General features: G+C 41.8%; 1 pseudogene; it reads right to left on the bottom strand.

Annotated features, from left to right (window-relative positions):
• Window positions 1-7680: 7680 nt before the first annotated feature.
• Window positions 7681-8747, bottom strand: LOC101614911 (annotated as a pseudogene).
• Between the last annotated feature and the right edge of the window lie 15941 nt (window positions 8748-24688).

The raw sequence follows: 24688 nt of genomic DNA on the forward strand, positions 1-24688 counted from the left end.
TGGAAGCTTTTCAACTAAAATCAGGAACAAGACAAGGGTGTCCACTGTCTCCACTTCTATTTAATATAGTTTTGGAAGTCTTAGCCATAGCAATAAGGCAAGAGACACACATAAAAGGGATACAAATTGGAAAGGAAGAAATCAAGTTATCATTATTTGCAGATGACATGATTCTATACATAAAGGACCCTAAAGACTACTAGCAAGCTGTTAGAGCTGATCAAAACCTACAGCAATGTAGCAGGATACAAAATAAATACACAGAAATCAGTAGCCTTCGTATATGCTAACAACAAACACACAGAGGATGAAATCAGAGAATCACTCCCATTCACAATTGCATCAAAAAAAAATAAAATACCTTGGAATAAACCTAACCAAGGAAGTAAAGAATCTATACAATGAGAACTTTAAAACACTCAAGCGAGAAATTGCAGAAGACACTAGAAAGTGGAGAAACATCCCTTGTTCCTGGCTTGGAAGAATCAATATCGTGAAAATGGCAATCTTACCTAAAGCAATCTACACATTTAATGCAATACCTATCAAAATTCCAAAGGCTTTCTTCATGGAAATAGAAAAAACAATCCAAAAATTCATTTGGAATCACAAAAAACCTCGAATATCTAAAATAATACTGAGCAACAAAAAAGAGGCTGGTGGTATCACCATACCTGATTTTAACCTATACTACAGAGCCATAGTAACAAAAACAGCATGGTACTGGCACAAAAACAGACATGTAGATCAGTGGAACAGAATAGAGGACCCAGATGTAAGCCCAAGTAGCTATAGCCACCTGATATTCGATAAAAACGCCAAAAATACTCATTGGAGAAGAGACAGCCTTTTCAGCAAATGGTGTTTTGAAAACTGGATAAATATCTGCAGAAGGATAAAAATAGATTCTTCTCTCTCGCCATGCACAAGAATTAAGTCCAAATGGATTAAAGACCTTAACATCAGACCGGAAACTTTGAAACTGCTAGAGGAAAAAGTAGGGGAAACCCTTCAACATATTGGTCTTGGCAAAGACTTTCTGAATACAACCCCAATTGCTCAGGCAATAAAACCACAGATTAACCACTGGGACCTAATGAAATTACAAAGATTTTGCACTGCAAAGGACACAGTGAAAAAAGCAAAGAGGCAACCTACAGAATGGGAAAAAATCTTCGCCAGCTATATATCTGATAGAGGATTAATATCTAGGATATACAAAGAACTCAAAAAGTTAACCAATAAGGAATCAAACAAGCCAATCAAAAAATGGGTTAAGGAGCTAAATAGAGAGTTCTCAAAGGAAGAAATACGAATGGCATATAAGCATCTAAAAAAATGTTCTACGTCACTAGTCATCAGGGAAATGCAGATTAAAACTACATTGAGATTCCATCTCACTCCTGTCAGATTGGCCAACCATCATGAAAACAAATGATCATAAATGTTGGCGGGGATGTGGAAAAAAAGGAACCCTTCTGCACTGCTGGTGGGAATGCAATCTGGTCCAGCCATTGTGGAAAACAGTGTGGAGGTTCCTAAAGCAGCTAGAGATTGATCTACCATATGACCCAGCTATAGCACTCCTAGGCATATATCCAAAGGACTCATCTCATTTCCTTAGAAGTACATGCTCAACCATGTTTATTGCTGCTCAATTTATAATAGCTGGGAAATGGAACCAGCCTAGATGTCCCTCAACAGATGAGTGGATAATGAAGATGTGGTACATTTATACAATGGAGTTCTACTCAGCGGTAAAGAAAAATGAAGTTATGAAATTTGCAGAAAAATGGATGGACCTGGAAAGTATTATACTAAGTCAGGTAACCCAGACCCAGAAAGCCAAGCGCCACATGTTCTCTCTCATATGGGGATCCTAGCTACAGATGACTGGGCTTCTGTGTGAGAATGAAAATACTTAGTAGCAGAGGCCAGTAAGTTGAAAAGGAGACATAAAGGGTGGAGAAAGGAAGGGAGGAGGATACTTAATAGGTTGATATTGTATATATGTAATTACAATGATTGTAATGGGGAGGTAATATGATGGAGAATGGAATTTCAAACGGGAAAGTGTGGGGGTGGGGAGGGAGGGAATTACCATGGGATATATTTTATAATCATGGAAAATGTTAATAAAAATTTAAAAAAAAAAAAAAAAAAACAATCCCAAAAGGTAGCTGGGATTACACCAGGTCAGTACCCGCCAAATAAACCTGGTATATAGGCTTGAATCAAAGTACTAATTGCACCTTCCATGTCAGGATAAATTATATGTTAAATTGTTTTAGATAGTCAATTTTTTTATGTGTGTGTTTCCATATGAATTTTAGGATTTTTTTTTCCAATTTCTCTGAAGAATACCATTGGAATTTTAATGGGGATTTCATTAAATATGTAGATTGCTTTTGGTAAGATTGACATTTTCACAATACAGATTCTTCCAATCCAAGAACTTGAAATGTCTTCTTTGCAGTTTCTCACTTGAGTGTTTTATAGTTTTCATTGTAGGGATCCTTCACATCCTTGGCTAGGATTATTTCAATGTCCTTTTTTTTTTTTTTTTTTTTTTTTGGTTCTTTGAGGTAGGATCTCACTCTAGCCCAGGCTGACCTGGAATTCACTATGTAATCTCAGGTGGCCTCGAAGTCATGGCAGTCCTCCTACCTCTGCCTCCTAAATGCTGGGATTAAGTGTGTGCACCACCATGCCCAACAATTTTTTTTTTTTTTTGAGGCAATTGTGAATGGGAGAGAGTCTCTGATTTCATCTTCCACATGTTAATGTTGGTATATAGGAAAGCTACTGATCTCTGTGTGTCTATTTTGTATCCTGCTACATTGCTAAAATTGTTTATCACCTCTAACAGTATCCTGGTAGAGTCTTTATGGTCATTTATCTATAGAATCATATCATCTGCAAATAATGATAATTTGATTTCTTCCTTTCTAATTTGTATCCTGTTTATGAGTGCCTTTTGCCTTATTGCTATAGTTAAGACTTCAAGTACTATATCAAATAAAAATGGGGACAGTGGACACCTTTGTCTTGGTCCTGAATTTAGTGGAAAAGCTTCCAATTTTTCCCCATTTAGTATTATGTTGGCTGTAGGTTTGTCATAAATAGTTGATATATGTTCTTTCTATTCCCAGTTTCTGTAGCACTTTTACTATGAAAGGATGTTGGATTTTCTTGAGTGCTTTTTCTCCATCCATTGAGATACATATGAGTTTTGTCCCTCAGTCCATTTATATATTGTATTACATTTATCAATTTGCTTATGTTGACCATTCCTGCATCTCTGGGATAATGTCTACTTTGTCAGGGTGAATGATCTTTCTGATATATTCTTATATTCTGTGTGTCAATATTTTGTTGAAAATTTCTGGATCTGTGTTCAGGAGGGAGATTTTTCTGTAATTTTCTTTTTGTTGTTGTTCTTTTTGTGTAGTTTTTGGTATCTGGGTGATGCTGGCTTCATAGAGGGAGTTCTGTAGTATTCCTTCCTTTTCCATTTTATGGGAAAGTTTGAGAAGCACTGGTATTAGTTCTTCCATGAAAGTCTGGTAAAATTCACTTCTGAATCCATCAGGGCCTTTTTAGAAATATTTTTTGTTTATTTTTATTTATTTGTTTGAGAATGATAGAGAAAGAGACAGATAGAGAGAGAGAGAGAGAATGGGTGCGCCAGGGCCTCCAGCCACTGCAAACGAACTCCAGATACCTATGCCACCTTGTGCATCTGGCTTATGTGGGTCCTGAAGAATTGAGCCTTGAACCAGGGTCCTTAGACTTCACAGGCAAGTGCTTAACCACTAAGCCATCTCCCCAGCCCAGGGCCTTCTTTTTTTTTTTTTTTTTTTTTTTTGTAGTTGGAAGATTTTTTTTATAACTGTCTGGATCTCTGTACCTGTTATAGGTCTATTTACATGGCTTATCTCATCTTGATTTAATTTTCATAGGTCATATAAATCTAGGAAACCATCCATTTCCATAAGATTTTATATATTTGTTTATTTATTTTATTTTATTTATTTATTTATTTGAGAGCAACAGACACAGAGAGAAAGATAGAGGAAGAGAGAGAATGGGCACGCCAGGGCTTCCAGCCTCTGCAAACGAACTCCAGATGCGTGCGCCCCCTTGTGCATCTGGCTACCGTGGGACCTGGGGAACCGAGCCTCGAACCGGGGTCCTTAGGCTTCACAGGCAAGTGCTTAACCGCTAAGCCATCTCTCCAGCCCTCCATAAGATTTTCTAACATAGTAGAGTATATGTTCTTAAAGTATGTCCTTATGATTTTCTAGTATCTGTTGTAGTGGTGCCTTTTTCATCTCTAATTTTATTAATTTGTATCTCTTCTCTCTTTCTCTTTTTTTATTGAGAACTCCTGTAATTGTAAACATCTCATGGTAATTCCTTTCCTCCACCTCCTTTCCTCTTTGAAACTCCATTCTCCATCAAATTCCCTCCTCCTCTCAATCAGTCTCTCTTTTATTTTGATGTCATGATCTTTTTTTTTCTGCTATGATGGTCTTGTGTAGGTAGTGTCAGGCACTGTGAGGTCATGGATTTCCAGGCTATTTGGTGACTGGGGGAAGCACGTTGTAAGGAGTCCTACCCTTCCTTTGGCTCTTACAGTCTTTCCACCACCTCTTCCACAATGGATCTGAGCCTTGGAAGGTGTGATAGAGATATTTCAGTGCTGAGCACTCCTCTGTCACTTCTTCTCAGCACCATAGTGCCTTTTGAGTCATCTCAAGGTCATCTGAAAAGAGAAGGTTCTCTAACCAAAAGTGAGAGTAGCATTAATATATGGGTATGAACATTAAGAAAAGTTCTTATTGGTCAGCTTGGTGAGCATAGTATTTTAGCCAGACACCAGCTTTAGGGCTCATGACAGGCGTCTGTTGTAGGTTGTCAGTATCAGGGATGTATTCCCTCCCATGGAGCAGGCCTCTAGTCAAATTAGAGGGCAGTTTTGGTTTCCCCCTTCACAGACATGCCACTATTGAACCTGCTGATTCATTTGTCCTTGCAGTTGAGTATCTTCACTGGTGATTTCCCTCTCTCTGCCATTGAACTGCATGCAATGTGGCTTTTTCCAGCTTTCTGTTAGCTGGTCTACATGGAGGAGGTTTTCAGCTTAGTCCCAGCAGGATTTCTCAGTGGCCTTGCAGCCCAAGTATGTGGAGTCTTCAGCAATAGGGTCTTACCATGTATTCCTGGTGGGAAACCAAGGGCCTTGGCACCAGCCTGTAACATTTTGGGGTATAAGGGACCTCCCTGGCCAACAACTCACTGGAAGGTATCCCATGTCTGACACTGAAGTTTCTAGTAACAATCTGTGGCTCCTGGGTGTTACATTGTCCAAAAATGTAGGTTTCCATATGACTTATTTATGTCCTCTGATAATTTATTTACTTAATTAGTTTGTTTGTTTGTTTGTTTTTTTCCAAGATAGGGTTTTTCTCTAGCCTAGGCTGACCTGGAATTCACTATGTAGTATCAGGCTGGCCTCATGGCGATCCTTCTACCACTGCCTCCTGAGTGCTGGTATTAAAGGCATGTGTCACCATACCTGGCTTCTAATTTCTTAATATAGGCCCTTAAAGCTATAAATTTTCCTCTTAGGACTGGTTTCATTATGTTCCCAAATTTTTGGTATATTGTGTTTTCATTATTATTTGATCCTATGAATTTTTTGATTTCCTGGTTGATTTCTTAATGACCCAAGTGTCATTCCATAGTGTATTGTTTAGTCTCCATGATTTTGTGTATATGCTCTGTAGTTTTTCTTATTGCTGATTTGTAACTTAATCCCATTGCGATCAGATAGAGTACATGGAATTATTTCAGTTTTCCTGCTTTGTTTCCTAATATATGGTCTATTTTAGAGAATGTTCCATGTGCTGCTGAGAAAAAAAACGTATTCTGTAGCATTTTGGTGGAATGTTCTGTAGCTATATGTTAGGTCCATTTTTGTTGAGGAATGTCCTTATTTTTCTGTGTATTTGAATGGATAACTTTGCAGGATAAAGTAACCTTGGTTGACAGTTGTTATCTTTCAGAACTGGGAATATATCATTCCAAGCTCTTCTGGCTTTTAAAGTTTGTCTTGAGTAATTTGTTGTTATCCTGAATGGCTTGCCTTTATAAGTTACTTGTTTTTTTCTAAAACTGCATTCAATATATTTTCTTTGGTTTGTGTTTTTGGTAGTTTAATTGTAATATGGTGAGATGTTCTTTTCAGGTTTTGTCTCTTTGGTGTTCTAAAGGATTCCTGTATCTGCATTGGCATTTCTTTCCCAATTTGGGAGCAGTTTTTTTTCTGTGATTTTGTTGAAAATGCCTGCTAAACCTTGGGACTAAAATTCTTCTCCTTCTACAATACTCTGAATTCTTATGTTTGATCTTTTCATAGTGTTCCAAATATCTTGAAATTCCCCATCATACTTTCCCATTAGCTTGTCTTTCTCTTCCTGTACCAGATCTGCCACCTGGTGTTCCAGTTTAGATATTCTGTCCTCTCCTTCATCCATTCCACTGGTGAGACTTTCTACAGAGTTTTTTTTATTTGACTTACTGGGGTTTTTTGTTTGTTTATTTGTTTGTTTTGTTTTGGTTTTTGGTTTTCTGAGGTAGGGTCTCACTTGAGCTCAGGCTGACCGGAAATTCATTGTGTATATTCAGGGTGGCCTCAAACCCATGATAATCCTCCTACCTCTACCTCCCGAGTGCTAGCATTAAAGGCATGCTCCACCACACTGTTTTTCATTGCTAGTATTTCTGACGGGTTTTTCTTTATTATTTCTATTTCCTTATTCATGTATTATATTGACCTTCTTATTTCATTAAATTGGTTTCCTGTGTCTTTGATTCCTTTGATTTCTTTGAGCATAGTTTATAATCATTCTTTTGAAATCTTTCTGGGACATTTACTCTAAATCTGTCTGATGGGTGTATAATTTTTGATGGAATTATATTGTCTTGACTTTTTGTTTCTTATATTATAATGTAGATATTTTTGCATTTTGGATTAATTTGATGCCTGGGTTTTCTAATTATCTGCAGTATTCTTAGATGTATCAATCAATCAATCTGATGTTATATATATATTTAGAGTAGGAGCTTAAGATGCTAGGTTTCACTCTTTTTTTTTTTGCATTCTAATCCTATGTTTATTCAACAGTTTCTTTACACGAAGTACAAACTCAACCTCATCTAAAACGCTACAGAGTTACAAAACTCAAATTTATAGTACTGACTGTACAATGAAAGAAAGCAATGTACATGTTGCCAAGGTAACCTGCAAGGCCATCATGAATGGCAGGTGAAATGGGGGTGGAATAGGTTATCTTGTGGAGCTGGCTCACCAATTTCAAGGGGAAGGGAGACACAGGGCAGGGGTGTATGCATGAGTGCATGGACAGACAGAACCATTTATGGGACTTTCCAAGGTTGAACCCTAGAGGTTGAAGAAAGCTCAGCAGGGGCACAAGCAGGCCTAACAGAACAGCAGCTTGGTCCCTTTCCGCAGATGGTGCTTAGCAAGGGCTTGACCGGGTGGTCTGCGGAAAGACTGCTATCCTATGGAGGCTTGCTTAGCTCTGCCATTGAACGGACTCAGGGATCAGGATGGGAGAACTTTCTAGCCAGTGAACTATAGGGCATCTTTATGGGCACAGTCCTGAATCAAAAGTACTTCTGCAGCCAGAATCTACCCACAGAAAAAGAGGTCTGAACGGCTGCCTTTCAAGCCTCACAGGTGAGGGATCCTTCTCTACTGATCCACCTTTGGCCAGAGAAGGGACAAACTGGGATGGGTGGGACATAAGTTATGGCAGTGAGGGTCAATGGCCCTGTTTATTGAGAGGAGTTGGAGCTGGATCGGCTTCTGTGGTGGGCGGCCAGGAGAGCGGGACCGCCTGCGCACAGGGGACCTGCGCCTCGGGGAGTGGGACCTTCTCCTCATCCGAGGTGGTGACCTGCGCCACATAGGAGGTGATGGCAGCATTCTCCTGGGAGGGCTGAATCGCCGAGGGGGTGGCCTAGGCCAAGGGGCCAACACAGCAGTAGCAGTTATCTCCTGGCCATCAATTTGTCCTCCATCCATGTGTTTCAATGCCTTCTCGGCTTCATCTGGATTCTCAAATTCCACAAACGCATAGCCTTTGGACAGATGAGGATGCGTCCTTTCTACAGGCATGTCAATCATTTTAGTTTTCCCATACGTGGAAAGTACCTCCATAATGTGATCCTTTGTCACATTCCTGGTAAGCCTCCCTATGTGCACTTTGGTGGGTTTAGGGGACGGACTTCGCCTTTTCCTCTCTTTTTCATCTCTTTTGGGTGGTTTGGATTTAGAGCGGGAACGGCACAGGTTGTCATGCCTGCGACGAGAAGGGCGTGGGGAGCCAGAGGAGCTGCTGGGACTGGAGCTGCGGGATGTGCTGGAGCTTCCTGAGCGGCTGGATGCGGAGGAGGAGCTGGAGCCACTGCTTGAGCCAGTACTAGTGCTGGAGCTTGAGCTGGAGGTGGAGCTGGACCGAGACCTAGTGCTGGACTTTTTATTATTTTCTTTGACTCCTAGCAAGCTCTTCGTTTTCACTCCTGATAAATCCATTCTCCCCTTCTGAGGTGTTCAAAGCAGCAATGGCGGCCTCACTTATCTGAACTCTCACTTCTAACTTGAGCCTGAGAAAGGATCCCTAAGCGATTGCAATTTACACCAAAGAGCAGCTACGCCTAACGCAGGGCCCGCGGGCCGACCTGGGTCTCCGTTCGGCGATGGGACCAAGGGAAGAGACTGCGCTCCCAGCCGCCGAGTCCTGCAGGCCTGGGTCGCCCTTTCCGTCTGCCGGCCGCCGACACGACCACTTCCGGGCCGTGGTCTCCACGCCTCCCACTCCGCCCGCCCCGGGCCACACTCTTTCTTCTTGAAGCCTTTGCGACTTCTCCGGTGGGCCTCTGGTCATGCTGCGGGGCTGAGGAACCGACCAGCTCCACGATGCGCCCCGCCAGGCCGGGCACACTGTCCCCGGAGCTCGGATGCGGCCGGATTCCCTAGGTTTCACTCTTAAAAGACTCTCAGAGTAACCACAAAGTGACCCTAGGTGGTATGTTTGCCTGCTATTCTAGTAGGCTGGGTGGAACAAAATACAGGCAAATTCTAAAATTTAACTGAATGATATACACACCGAGTGAAAACTGGGACAGAGTATTTATACAAGAATAGATATTAAAACAAACAGATCCTCTAACACAGTCAAGTTCCCTAAGGATGTTTGTTGCCCCACACCCTTAATCTATCAACTGTGAGGCTGAGATTTCTGGTCTCTGGAGGGTTCCAAGGTCAACTTGTTACTGAGTGAGATCCTGCCCCAACAAACAACAGAAGAGGAGATAAAGGCTGTGTAAATCAGAAACCAACATGAAATTCCAGAATATAATATTTTTAGGCATGGAAAATCTGATCCATCAGATTCAACACAAATGTTACCCTGACATGGAAGGTACAATTAGCACTTTTGATGCAAGCCTATATACCAAGCTTTTTTGGTGGGTACTGACCTGGTGTAAGTATGTCCTGTTACCTGTTGGGATGGCTGTGGTCTCAGCTATGCTGTGCACACACTTGAGACCCTCTTTCCTGCGCTGTGGGCTCAGGTATGCTGGCTGGGTCAGTGGGTCTCTGCTCTGATCCCTGGTGCTGTGAGCTGGATAGGTGAGTTCTCTTCCCGGGTCTTTAGTGGTCACTGGCGTTTGTGCTGGCAGTGGGGGAAGGGAGGCTGTGGATGGTGACTGAAGTTGTACCACTGACTCCCACAATCTTCTTCAGGAGCAGCTGTTCAGCTGGTCCCTGCTTCATTCCCCTTCAAGTTTCTTGAGTTTGTAAGGAGGCTGGTATGAGTGGAAAATCCCCTCATCTGGCTTTTCCTGCTGCTCAGGCAGAACCTGGCGACCACAGACACATAACCCTGGTGCTCCTGTCTCTAGACACTCTGAATATCTCCTACTTCTCTGCTGTGGTTGGTAATTTCTTGTACCTCTTCACTTTTTAGTAAGAGTGTGTTTTTCTGGCTTTGTTTTGTTTTATTTTGTTTTGCTCCCCCCCCCCCCCCAGGCTGCTGTGGCATGGTTCCTATGCCACCATCTTAACCAGATGTCTGTTTTTTCTATTTCTGTGAAGAATCGCATTGGAATTTTGATGGGGATTGCATTAAATGTGTAGATTGCTTTTGGTAAGATTGACATTTTCACTATATTGATTCTCCCAATCCAAGAGCATGAAATATCTTTCCATTTCCTGGTGTCTTCTGCAGTTCCTGTCTTGAGTGTTTTGACATTTTCATTGTAGAGATCCTTCACTTATTAGGTTTATTCCAAGATACTTTATTTATTTATAGATTTTTTTTTTTTTACTTATTTATTAGAGATGGAGAGAGAGAGAGAATGGGCATTCTAGGGTCTCCAAACCACTGCAAATGAACTCCAGACACATGTGCCACCATGTGCATTTGGCTTAAGTAGGACCTGGAGAATCTAACCTGGGTCCTTAGGGTTCAAAGGCATGCACCCACCTTAACCGCTAAGCCATCTCTATAGCCCCTCCCCCTTTTTGAGGCATTGGTGAATGAGTGACTCTCCGATTTCATCCTTACCATGTTTGTTGTTAGTATATGGGTAAGCTACTGATTTCTGTGTGATTTTGTATCCCGCAATGTTGCTAAAAGTGTTTATCAGCTCTAATAGTTTGTTGGTACAGTCTTTAGGGTCCCTTATGTATAGAATCATATCATCTGCAAATAAGAATAATTTGATCTCTTCCTTTCCAATTTTTATCCCTTTTATGTGTGTTTCTTGCCTTATTGCTATAGCTAAAATTTCCAGTACTATATTAACTAAAAGTGGTGCTGGGCATGGTGACACACACCTTTAATCCTAGTACTTGGGAGGCAGAGATAGGAGGATCACCATGACTTCAAGGCCACCCCAAGACTACATAGTGAATTCCAGATCAGCCTGGGCTAGAGTGAAACCCTACCTCAAAAAACCAAAAATAAAAAAAATACAATATAACAAAAAATAGAAAAATAAAAGTGGTGACAATGGACTCCCTTGTCTTGTTCCTGATTTTAGTGGAAAAGCTTCAAGTTTTTCTCCACTAAGTATTATGTTGGCTGAAGGTTTGTCATAAATAGCGTTTATTATGTTGATATATGTTCCTTCTGTTCCCACTGTAGGATTTTATAATGAAGAAATGGTCAATTTTGTCAAATGCACTTTATGCATCTATTAGATGATTACATGATTTTTGTCCTTCAGTCGATTTATATAATGTTTTACTTTTATCAATGTGCATGTGTTGAATCATTCCTGCATCTGTGGGATAAAGCCTACTTGATCAGCATGAATGATCTTTCTGATATGTCCTTGTATTCTGTTTGCCAATATTTTGTTTTTATTTTTATTTATTTATTTGGCAGTGACAAAGAAAGAGTCAGAGAGAAATAGAGAGAATGGAAATGCCTAGGCCTCCAGAAACGTGCACCCCCTTGTGCAACTGGATAACATGGGTCCTGGGGAAATGAGCCTCAAACCAGTGTCCTTAGGCTTCACAGGCAAGCGCTTAACCACTAAGCCATCTCTCCAGCCCGTTTGCCAATATTTTGAGAATTTTTGCATCTGTGTGCATGAGGGAGATTTGTTTGTAATTTTCTTTTTTTGTTCTATCTTTGTCTGGTTTTGGTATCAGTGTGATGCTATCTTCATAGAAGAGTTGGGTAGGATTACTTCCTTTTGTACTTTATGGAAAAGTTTGAGAAGCATTGGTGTTAGTTCTTCCATAAAGGTTGGTAAAATTCAGCAGTGAATCCATCTGGACCTGGACTTATTTTAGTTGGGAGTTTTCTTTGATAACTGCTTGGATCTCCATACTTGTTATAGGTCTATTTAAGTGACTAATCTCATCTTGATTTAATTTAGGTAGATCATATAAATCAAGGAAATCATTCATTTCTTTAAGATTTTCAAACCTAGTGGAGTATATGTTCTTAAAGTATGTCCTTATGATTTTCTGAATTTCTCTGGTATCTGTTGTAATGGTGCTTTTTTCATCTGTAATTTTATTAATTTGTGTGTCTTCTCTTTTTCTTTTGGTCAGATTTGCTAAGGATTTATCAATCTTATTTATCCTTTCAAAGAACCAGCTCTTTGTTTCATTGATTCTTTGGAATTTTTTTGTTTCTATTTCATTAATTTCTGCCCTAATGTTTATTATTTCTTCCCATCTACTGATTTTTAGTTTGCCTTGTTTTTTTTCCAAGCCCTTTAAGATGAAGCATTAAGTTGTGTACTTGTGACTTTTCTAATTTCTTAATATAGGCACTTAAATCTATAAATTTCCCTCTTAGGATTGCCTTCATGTCCCAAAGGTTTTGGTATGTTGTGTGATTTGATTCTATGAATTTTTTTTTTTGTTGTTGTTGTTTTCAAGGTAGGGTCTCACTGTAGCCCAGGCTGACCTGGAATTCACTCTGTATTCTTAGGTTGGCCTTGAACTCATGATGATCCTCTTACCTCTGCATCCCGAGTGTTGGGATTAAAGGCATATGCCAACCACGCCTGGCTGATTCTATGAATTTTTTGATTTCCTTCTTGATTTCTTCATTGACACACTCATCATTTAGTAGTTTATTGTTTAGTTTCCATGATTTTGTGTGTGATCTATAGCTTTTCTTGCTGTTGCCTTCTAGTTTAATCTCATTGTGATCAGATAAAGTGCAAGGAATTATTTCAATTTTCCTGTATTTGTTAAGGTTTCCTTAGTGTTCTAATATATGAACTATTTTAGGGAATGTTCCACATGCTGCTAAAAAGAATGTGTATTCTGTAGCATTTAGGTAAAATGTTCTGTAGATATCTGTTAGGTCCATTTAGTCTATGACCTCATTTAATCCAGATGTTTCTTTATTATTTTCTGGGATAACCTGTCAACTGATGATAGTGGGGTGTTGAAGTCACTTACTAAAACTGTGTTTGGTGTTATGTGTGACCTTAATTCTAATAGTGTTTGTTTGATGAAATTGGGAACCCCCATGTTAGGTGCTTGTATGGATTGTAATATCCTCCAATTGGAGTGTTCCTTTAAGTAATGTAAAGTGGCCTTCTTTATCTTTCCTATCTAATGTTGGTATGAAACAACCCTCCTTCTTGTACCTGCCCACAAAACACTTGACAATAGTCAGAATATGTATCTATTCCAGTAAGGACAAAATGTTGCCCTTGTCATGGTGGAAGTGACCCAGTATAGTCAACCTGACACCAAGTTGATGGCTGGGCACCCCAATGAATGCTACCATATTTTGGACTCTGCCTTGGTCTCTGCTGCTGGCCAATTTAGCAGTCAGCAGCAGCCATAGCCAGGTCAGCCTGAGTTAATGGAAGTCCATGTTGTTGGACCCATGTATAACCTATATCCCTGACACCATGGCCACTTTGTTCATGGTTCTATTGAGCAATGACAGGGAAGGCTGAGGAAAAAGGTTGACCACTATCCACAGAATAGGACATCTTATCTACTTGATTATTAAAGTTGTTGACATCGATGAGGTCACCTTCTGATGGCATTCAGAGAGTTCTATCCACATACACCTTCCCCCAATGTCCTCACCAATTTTCTTTTTTTTTTAATCGTTTTTTTAAATTTTATTTACTTATTTATTGGAGAGAGAGAGAGAGAGAGAGAGGCAGATATATGTAGAGAGAATGGGTGTACCAGGGCCTCTAGCCACTGCAAATGAATGCACTACCTTGTAAAGCTGGCTTACATGGGTCCTTGAAACTAGGTCCTTTGGCTTTCCAGACAAGTGCCTTACGAGCTAAGCCATTTCTCCAGCCCTCACCAATTTTCTAATTGTGCTCCTTCCAAATCCTGGACCATCTAGCCAATCCATTGGCCACAGTCCATGAATCAGCATAACTACACATTTTGCAATTTTTCCTTCCAAGCAAATTGCACAAACATGTGTTGGAGACTGTTGCAGTCAGGTTCACATTGTTGGTAGAAATCACCCAACCAAGAGCAGCTTGTGAGGCTTACAGGCTCAAGGGGGAAGCTCCACGATGGCAGGGAAAATGACGGCATGAGCAGAGGGTGGACATCACCCCCTGGCCAACATAAGGTAGACAATAGCAACAGGAGAGTGTGCCAAACTTTGGCAAGGGGAAACTGGCTATAATACCTATAAACCTGCCCCCAACAATACACTCCCTCCAGGAGGTGTTAATTCCCTAATCTCCATCAGCTGGGAACCTAGCATTCAGATCACCTAAGTTTATGGGGGACACCTGAGACAAACCACCATATTCTGCTCCTAGCCCCCATTCTGCTTCTAACCCTCATAAATTTAGGACTCTGAGTAGCCTAGCTGGAGGGGCAGAATTGGGATGCCAGAGACTGATTGCTGGTTAGAATTATCAACTTGGAGATTTTTTACTGGCTGGAATTGTTGGACTTAAAGCTACAGAGTTTGATGTTTTCCTTGGTTGTTTTCAATCTTGTTGTGGTTGACTATTTCTTTGCTATGCCCAATGTCATCTTTTGCAGTGTGAATGCAGTGTGTTTATTCTGTGTCATTTTTTTTAGGTTATTTTTTGGTATTATGGCTCACTTAAAAGACCATGGATAATGGGATGTATGAATCTCATTGGGACTGATTAAAAAAAAATGGGGACTTTTAAAGTTGGACTGAATGCATTGTATTTTATATCATGGATGGTTATCAGCTTAGGGGGACCAAGGGTGGAATGCTAGGTTCCCAGATGATAGAGATTTGGGAATTAACACTGTAGGAGGCAGTTTATTGTTGGGGACGAGCCTATGGGTGGTATAGCCAGTTTCCTCTTGCCAGTGTTTGGCACACTGTGCTATTGCTATGGTCCACCTTATGTTGGCCAGGGGGTGATGTCTACCCTCTGCTCATGCCATCATTTTCCCTGCCATCATGGAGCTTCCCCTCCAGCCTGTAAGCCAAAATAAGCCTCTTTATTCCCCCAACAAGCTGCTCTTGGTTGGGTGATTTCTACCAGCAATGTGAACCTGACTGCAACAGAGACTGATTTCAAAGCAGGAGTTGGCCATTTGGACTATGCCTTTTTGTCCTGCATAGCTGGAGGAAGGGAGAAAGTGTTCCCAAGCAAACACTTCCAAGTATTCACAGGTGAACTGCTGACCCCACGTGATGGGTAGAGTCCAAAAGTTCCTCAACATATTGCCCATACAAGTCACACCATTTTCTGTTTCCTAAGTTCTTGTTTTGCTCTTGTTTTTAGGTCCTAATACTCTTATTTTTGCTCTTTAAATTCTTAATAAATCCCCAATGTATACTAACATAAGACATGGGCAAAAAAGTTATTGTATCTTAATAAGCCTTTCACATGTAAGCTTGTTAGTCATTTCCTTATATGTCTTTTTATAAAAGCACTGTGCAGGGCCTGAGAGGCAGAGTCATTACCCAGTAATGTCCTCTCCCCAGTGGCCTTTGTGCTCTAAGTCTGATGTGTCTCAATTAATTGGAGCCAATTCTCTTTCTCTGCATGCTGTCTGAGGCAAGTGTGTTGTCTAAAGTTCTTACCATTGTGAAATTTTTTCCTTCCCCACAGTCCTTCAGAGTTGTTCCAGAAAGGGGCTGTAATGCTGCGGCTGTCCAGTTCTGGGAGGTGCCCGTTTAACATGCTGAACCATCTGTAAACCATGCCCTAGTCCTCTCCTCCTCAGTCAGTTGAGCATAGGCCACCCCCCCCCCCGCCATGATGCTATAGGCACATGCTTGGGGACAGAAGTCATTGTCACTGGAGTAAGAAACACAGGCATTTGGGCAACTTCTTCATGTAACTTACCTGTGCCTTCAGCGCCTGCTTAAGCCCTATCACATATATGCCACTTCCACTTGATGATGGGCTGCCTCTGTGCACATCCAACTTTATGCCCATATGGGCCAGAGAATACCCAGGTCATAAGGGCAGCTCAGTAATTTGATGGCCCATTGTCAAGCATTCAGTTTCCACTAAGGCCCAATAGCAGGCCAAGATCTGTCTCTCAAAGAGAGAATAATTGTCTGCAGATGATAGCAGGGCCCTGCTCTAGAATTCCAAGGGCCTCTGCTGTAATTCACCTATGGTGGCCTTTCAAAGCTCCAAAAAGCTTTCCTGTCTTCCACCAACACCTCAAGTACAATGGGATCTGCCTAAACATCTGGCCCAAGTGGAAAAGTGGCCTATACATCATCCTGGACCTGTTGAAGCTTGTTCTGGACCCCATTGAAATCTAGCAGCTTTCCAAGTCACTTGGTGTATGGGATGGAATAACACACCCACATGAGGAATGTGCTGTCTCCAAAATCCAAATAGGCCCACTAGGCATTGTGCTTCTTTCTTGCTAGTAAGAGGGGCCAGCTGTAACAATGTATCTTTCACCTTAGAAGGAATAGCTCTGCAAGCCCCCCACCACTGAACTCTTAGAATTTTTTTTTAATTATTTATGAGACAGAGAAAGGAACACAGAGAAAATGGGCATGCCACAGCTTCTAGCCAATGCAAACAAGCTCCAGATGCATGTGCATCTGGCTTTGGGTGGGTACTGGGGACTTGAACCTGGGTCCTTTGGCTTTGTAGACAAGTACCTTATCTACTGAGCCATCTTCCCAACCATTCTAGAAAATTCACTGAAGTAGAAAGTCCTTGAATTTTGTTAGGCTTTAGTCCCCATCCCTTAATGTGAACTTAATCCAAACAGCATACTATCATCCATATAATGGACATACCCGACTGACACCGAGTGGAAGGGACAGGCGATCCAGATCCCTGCGAACTAAGCTATGACACAGGGCTGGAGAATTAATATAACCTTGAGGTAAAACAGTAAAGGTGTACTGCTGCTTTGCTGTCTGAAAGCAAATTGCTTCTGGTGGTCCTTATGGACAGATATGGAAAAGAAAGCATTTGCAAGATCAATAGCTGCATAATGGGTACTAGGAGATGTATTAGTCTGCTCAAGTAAGGAAACCACATCTGGTACAGTAGCTGCAATTGAAGTCAACACTTGATTGTTTCCAACCAAGAATTCAAAACATGAATTAATGAGGACACCTAATTCAAATCACCACATAGAGCCTCTCTAATCTTCAAGTGCCTTTATATAGGGGGCATTGTAATAATACCCACAATGCGAGAGAATGCAACTCAAACAGGAGGATATCTGGCAAATACTTCTTTCTCTCCCTCTCCCTCCCTCTCTCTCTCTCTCTCTTTATATAATTTTTTGACAACTTCCATAATTGTAAACAATATCCCATGGTAATTCCCTCCCTCCCCCCACTTTCCTCTTTGAACCTCCACTCTCCATCATATCCCCTCCCCCTCTCAATCAGTCTGTCTCTTTTTTTGATGTCATGGTCTTTTCCTCCTATTATGATGGTCTTGTGTAGGTTGTGTCAGGCACTGTGAGGTCATGGATATCCAGGACATTTTGTGTCTGGAGGAGCATGTTGTAAGCAGTCCTACCCTTCCTTTGGCTCTTACATTCTTTCCACCACTTATTTTGCAATGGACTCTGAGCCTTTGAAGGTGTAATAGAGATATTTCAGTGCTGAGCACTCCTCTGTCACTTCTTCTCAGCACCATGGTGCCTTCTGAGTCATTCCAAGGTCACTGCTATCTGAAAAGAGAAGCTTCTCTAACCAAAAGTGAGAATAGCATTAATACATGGGTATAAACATTAAGAGAAGTGCTTACTGGTCAGTTTGGTGAGCATAGTATATACATTTAGTCAGACAGCAGCAGATGTTACACCCCTAGGGCTCATGACTACCCCTGTTTTCAGTATCAGGGATGTATTCCCTCCCATGGAGCGAGCCTCCAAATTAGAGGGCAGTTGGTTTCCCCCATAACAGACATGCCACTATTGCACCTGCTGGCTCATTTGGCCTGGCTGGCCAAATATAAGGCTTTCAGTGTCCACTGTTGAGTATCTTCGCTGGTGATTTCTCTCTTCCATTGAACTGCATGCTGACATGGAGGAGGTTATCAGCTCAGCTCCAGCAGGATTTCTCAGTGCCTTTCAGCCCAAGTATGTGGAGTCTTCAGCACTAGGGTCTTGCCATCTATTCCTGGTGGAAAACCAAGGGCCTCAGAAATGGCCTGTAATGTTTTGGGGGTATCAGGGACCTCCCTGGCCAACAACTCACTGGTTATCTCATTTTTTTAACTCTACTTTATAAATAGACAGGAGGCCAAATGTCCCTACCTCTTTTCCCTTGGCTCTAAACACTGATGCTGGCCAGGCATGGTGGTTCTCACCTTTAATCCCAGCACTTGGCACTTGAGGCCATCTCAGACTACAGAGTGAATTCCAGATTAGCCTGGGCTAGAGTGAAACTCTACCTTGAAAAACCAAAACAAACAAAAAGCACTGATGCTGAATTTGGCTTTGTCTTCTTTAGTCTGGGCCCCAACTCACACTGAAGCCTTTTTCAGAGCCTGTCTATGATCATTTCCCTTCTCTGTGGACTCAGCTGTTCCTCAGTGCAGAAACACAGTGAAATTGAAGCCACTCCCAAAATCTTGAAAGGTAGAGACAGAAGGATTAGAAGTTCATGGTATAATCCCAGCACTCAGGAGGCAAAGGTAGGAGGATCACAATGAGTTCAAGGCCACCCTGAGACTACATAGTGAATTCCAGGTCAGCCTGGGTGAAAGACTGTACCTTTAAAAAAAAAAACAAAAACAGAACCACAAACATATTTGAGTGAATCTAGGAATTTTCTGAAATAGCAATCTGGAGTTTTCAGACAATGTAGATAATTACATGGTATACACAATATGCAGTTTGTTTTTTGTGCTTTATGTCCTGTACTGCTGTACAAATCTATCTCATTCACTTTTTAAAGAAAATATTTTATTATTTATTTATTTGATATGGAAAGACGGGAGAGGGAAAGAGAGAATGGCACCCCAGGGCCTCCAGCCACTGAAAATGAACTCCAGACATGTGCGCACCCTTGTGCGTCTGGCTAACGTGGGTCCTTTGGCTTTGCAGGCAAACACCTTAACTGCTAAGCTATCCTTCCAGCCCTCATTCACCTTTTAGCTTAAAATTTTATTAGCATCCTTATCTGGAATAATAGTTTTCATCATAACACACACACACACACATATATAGAATGTAATCTTTATCTATAATGTATTTTGATCATTTTTACCTACCCATTTATCTTTAATCCACATCCTCACTCCTGCTGATCCTCTTACAAATGTCTCCTTTCTACTTTTGTGTGTGTGTGTGTGTGTGTGTGTGTGTGTGTATTCTACTGAGTTTAATTAGGGTTGCTTACAGGAGAATGGGCATGGAGTTATTTCCTGGAGCACGCAACTTACCAGTGGCTTCACTACTCAATAAAGTGTTTCTCCATGATGTTGCACTTCTTTATTTCCAGCACTTTTGAGGCAGATGTAGGAAGATCCCCTGAGTCCAAGGCTATCCTGAGACCACATAGTGAATTCCAGGTCAGCCTAGGTAAAAGAAGAAGAAGAGGAGGAAGAAGAAGAAGAGGAAGAAGGAAGAAGAAAGAAGAAGGAGAAAAAGAAAGAAAAAATTTCTACTGAGCATGGTGGCACACACCTTTAATCCCCACACTTGGGAGGTAGAGGTAGGAGAATTGCCATGAGTTTGAGACCAGCCTGAGACTACACAGTGAATCTCAGGTCAGCAAGGGCTAAAGTGAAACCCTACTGTGTCTGGAGTGGAATGTGGGGTATCCTGCCACTCATTGCTATTTGATGAGCCAGAGTTTCTTTCTGATCCCTGAGCTTGCTGTTTGTTTGGTTTTTAATATTTTTATTTTTTATTTTATTTTTTTTTTCGAGTTATGGTCTCACTGTAGCCCAGGCTGACCTGGAACTCACTATGTGTGATCCTCCGAGTTCTGGGATTAAAGGCGTGCACTACCACGCCCGGCAATATTTTTATTTATTTGCAAAGAAATAGAGAATGAGAATGGGCACACTAGGGCCTCCTGCCACTGCAAAAGAACTCCAGATGCATGTGCCACTTTGTGTATCTGGCTTTACATTTGTACTGGGGAATTGAACTCAAGCCATCAGGCTTTGCAAGCAAGTGCCTTCAACCTTTTTGTTTTGTTTTTGTTTTGTTTTGTTTTGTTTTGTTTTGTTTTGTTTTGTGAAGTAGGGTCTCACTGTAGCCCAGGCTGACCTGGAATTCACTATGGAGTCTCAGGGTGACCTTGAACTCCTAGTGTTCCTCCTTCCTCTGCCTCCCAGTGCTGGGATTAAAGGTGTGTGCTACCACACCCAGCTTGCCTTTAACCATTTTTAAGAGCTCCAGAGATTCTTGTGTCTCTGCTCCCTTATAAGACTGCAGTTACAGATGCATGTGGTCATATCCAGCTATTTATGTGTATCCTAGGTATTGAACTCAAAGCTGTTTTTCAAGCTCCTCAGCCCCTCATGCTTGCATAGAAAGTGCTCTTAACTGCTGAGCCATCTATACAGCCCCCACCCTTTCTTTGAAAAGACTAAGTTTCCTCTTTAGCCTGGCTACCCTGTACTCATTATTTAGACCAGGCTGTCCTTGAACTCATAGCAGTCCTCCTGCCTCAGCCTCCATGAACTGGGATTATGGATGTGAACCACTGTGACCAGATGTGCTTGCTCTCTTGCCTTCTCATTTGCTTGGTGAAAGGTAGCCATCAAGATGTGAGCTAAATCATGGAGAGGCTACCAGCCCATACTAGTGAGGAACAGTTAAGCCTCATCCAACATGTCTTCTGTGACTGAATCCATACAGCAGCCCCGGTCACCAAGCTTATTCCACCCAAGCCTTCAAATGAGGTCACAACCACCCTTGTGACATCAGCCTGACTGCCTGGATTCTCAACCTATGTAAACCAGGAGAGTAAATGTCAACCCTATAACTTGTGGGGCAATTTGTTATGCAGCAGCATATAAGCCTTACTTCAACCAGTAACATATTCAGCATCATCCACTACCTGGTATGCTGCACTGAGGCTGAGGTGGGCGGAGGGCCTCTCTGCCTTATCCATCCCAATAATGCAAAACTATGACATAATTATGGTGCAGTAGAAAAGCACATCCTAGAACACAGCAAGAATGCTAGTAGGAAGCAATGTGGAACCAAAATTCTGAAGGTTTGTACTTAATGGCATTGTGCTAATGTACATTTCTTACTGTTTAATATGGGTATGTGTATGTATATGTATAGACCAGAGGACAACTGGGGGTGTCATCCTTAGGAATGTCATCCACTACCTTTGAGACAGGGTCTCTCATTAGCCTAGAGCTCACCAGTTACACTAGGCTGCCTGGCCAGCAAGCCCCAGGAATCCTCCTGCCTCTGCCTCCCCAGTACTGGGGTTATAGACTTGTGCCACCATGCCCAACACTTTAACTTAGGCTCTGGGGATTGAATTAAGGTCCTCATGTTTGTAAGGCAAACACTGACCTATCTCCCTGGGCTTGTTTATACCTGGAATTCACTGTAGTCCCAGACTAGCCTCCAACTCTCATCATTCTACCTCAACCTCCCAAATACTAAGACTGTAGGCATCAGCCCCTATGGCTGGTCCTTATATATGTTTTGGAGACAGGATCTTGTTATTTTACTTAGTCTGGCCTTGAATGTGAAATGTTCTGCCTCAGCCTCTGGACTACTGGGAATGCAGGTGGACTCCACTATGCCCATCTCTAATTTTTATTTTATTTTATTGGTTTTTCCATGTAGGGTCTCACATTAGGCCAGAATGACCTGAAATTCAGTATGTAATCTCAGGCTGCCCTCAGACTCACAGTGATCCTCCCACCTCTGCCTCCCTTCTCCTGAGTGCTGCAATCAAGCCATGCCAAGATGGGTTTATCAGTTTTGCCAGTGTTGACATTTTGAGTAAGGCAATTCATTTTTTCCTGTATGCTGCGGATTTGGGTTAATTTTTTTCACACTTTTTAAAATTGACAGCTTCCATAATTATAGACAATAAACCATGATAATTCCCTTCCCATCCCTTCCTCCCTTTCCCAAATCCACCCTCCATCATGTCCCCTCCCATTCACAATTAGTCTGTCTTTTATTTTTTTAAATATTTTATTTATTTATTTATATATTTGAGAAAGAGAAAGAGGCAAAGAAAGAGAGAAAGGGCATATCATGGCCTCTAGCCATTGTAAACAAACCAGCTGTTTGCAACACCTTGGGCATCTGGCTTTACATGGGTACTGGGGAATTGAACCTGGGTCCTTAGGTTTTGCAACTGCCTTAACCATTAAGCCATCACTCCAGCCATGTCCTTTTTATTTATATATTTATTTTGATTTTTCGAGGTAGGGTCTCACTCTGGTCCAGGCTGATCTAGGATTAACTATGTAGTCTTAGGGTGGCCTTGAACTCATGATGATCCTCCTACCTCTGCCTCCTCAGTGCTGGGATTAAAGGTGTGCGCAACCACGCCCAGCCTTCTCTTTCATTTTTATGCCATCTTTTCCTCCTATTATGAAGACCTCATAGTGTGAGGTCATGGATATCCAGGTCATTTTATGTCTGGAAGAATGCATTGTAAGCAGTCCTACCCTTCCTTTGGCTCTTATATTCTTTCCTCCACCTCTTCTGCAATGGACCCTGAACCTTGGAAGGTGTGACAGAGATGTATTGGTTCTAAACACTCCACTGTCACTTCTCAGCACTATGCTGCCTTTTGGGTCATCCCAATGGTTACCACCATCTGCAAAGAGAAACGTCTCTACCCAAAAGTGAGAGTAACCTTAATATATGGTTATGACCATTAAGAAAACTGCTTATTGGGCAGTTTGGTAACCATTGTGTATGCATTTATCCAGATACCAGCAGGCACCCCTAGGGCTTATGACCTCTCCAGCCACTGGCTTTTGACTAGGTTTTCAGTACCAAGCATGTATTCCCTCCCATGGAGCAAGCCTCCAGTCCAATTAGAGAGCAGCTGGTTTCTCCCATAACAGACATACCACTATTACACCAATTGGAACATTTGGCCTGGCTGGACATTCTTAAGGCTTGCAAAGTCCAATGCTATTTACTACTATTTATGCCTACTCTCTCCCATAGGGCTGCATGCAGTGTAGCTTTTTCCAGCTTTCTGTCAGCTGGTCTGCCTGAAGGAGGTTTTCAGCTCAGCTCCAGCTTGGTTTCTCAGGGACCTGCAACCCAAGCATGTGGACTCTTCAGCAATAGGGTCTTACCATATAATTCTGGTGGGAAACCAAGAGCCGTGGCAGTGGCCTGTGATGTTTTGGGGGCATCAGGGACTTCCCTGATCAACAGCTCTCTGGAAGGTATCCCATTCCTGGTACTGATTTTTTTTTTTTTTTTTTTTTACTAAAATCTCTGGTTTCTGGGTGTGCCATTATCCAAAAAGGTAGGTTTCCATACGGCTTATTTATAACATATTAATTTTGGGGTTTTTTTGAGGTAGGGTCTTGCTCTAGTCCAGGCTGACCTGGAATTCATGCCTGGCTTTAATGATCTTTTTGATGTATTCTTTTTTTAAAAAAATATTTTTATTTTTAAGCCATGTGTGGTGGCACATGCCTTTAATCCCAGCACTTGGGAGGCAGATTTAGGAGTTTCACCATGATTTCAAGGCCACCCTGAGACCACATAGTGAATTCCAGGTCAGCCTGAAATAGAGTAAGACCTTACCTTGAAAACAAAAACAAAAATTATTTATTTATTTATGAGTAGGAGAGAATGGGCATGCCAGGGCCTCTAGACAGTGCAGAGAAACTCCAGATGTAGGTGCCACCATATACATCTGGATTATGTGGGTTCTGGGAAATAAAACCTGAGTCCTTATGGTTCACAGGCAAGTGCCTTAACTGCTAAGCCATCTCTCTAGCCCTTGATGTATTCTTGTACTCCATTTAGCAATATTTTGTTGAAAAATTTTTCATCTATGTTCATGAGGAAGATCTGTAAATTTTCTTTTCCCTCCCTCCTTCCTTCCTTCCTTCCTTCAGGTCCTTCCTTCCTTTCTGTCTTTCTCTGTTCTGTCTTTGTCTGGTTTTGGTATCAGAGTATTGCTGGCTTCATAGAAGGACTTTGGAAGATGGAATCTTCTTTTTCTATTTTATGGAAAAGTTTGAGAAGTATTGATGTTAGTTCTACCGTGAAGGTCTGGTAGAATTCACTTATGAATCCATCTGGCACTGGAAATTTTTTAGTTGGGAGACTGTGTGTGGGTGGGACGCGGGGGGGGGGGGTATGGTTTTGCTGTAGCCCAGGCTGACCTGGAATTCACTATGTGGTTTCAGGGTGGCCTTGAACTCATTGTGATCCTCCTACCTCTGCCTCCCAAGTGCTGGGATTAAATGTGTGCACCACCATGTTCCAGCATGGTATCTGTTTTTTTTGTTTTTTTTTTAAATTTTTTATTTATTTATTTGAGAGCGACAGACACAGAGAGAAAGACAGATAGAGGGAGAGAGAGAGAATGGGCGCGCCAGGGCTTCCAGCCACTGCAAACGAACTCCAGACGCGTGCGCCCCATTGTGCATCTGGCTAACGTGGGACCTGGGGAACCGAGCCTCGAACCGGGGTCCTTAGGCTTCACAGGCAAGCGCTTAA

Source organism: Jaculus jaculus, chromosome 2 (genome assembly GCF_020740685.1).
Source record: "Jaculus jaculus isolate mJacJac1 chromosome 2, mJacJac1.mat.Y.cur, whole genome shotgun sequence".
Lineage (NCBI taxonomy): Eukaryota > Metazoa > Chordata > Mammalia > Rodentia > Dipodidae > Jaculus > Jaculus jaculus.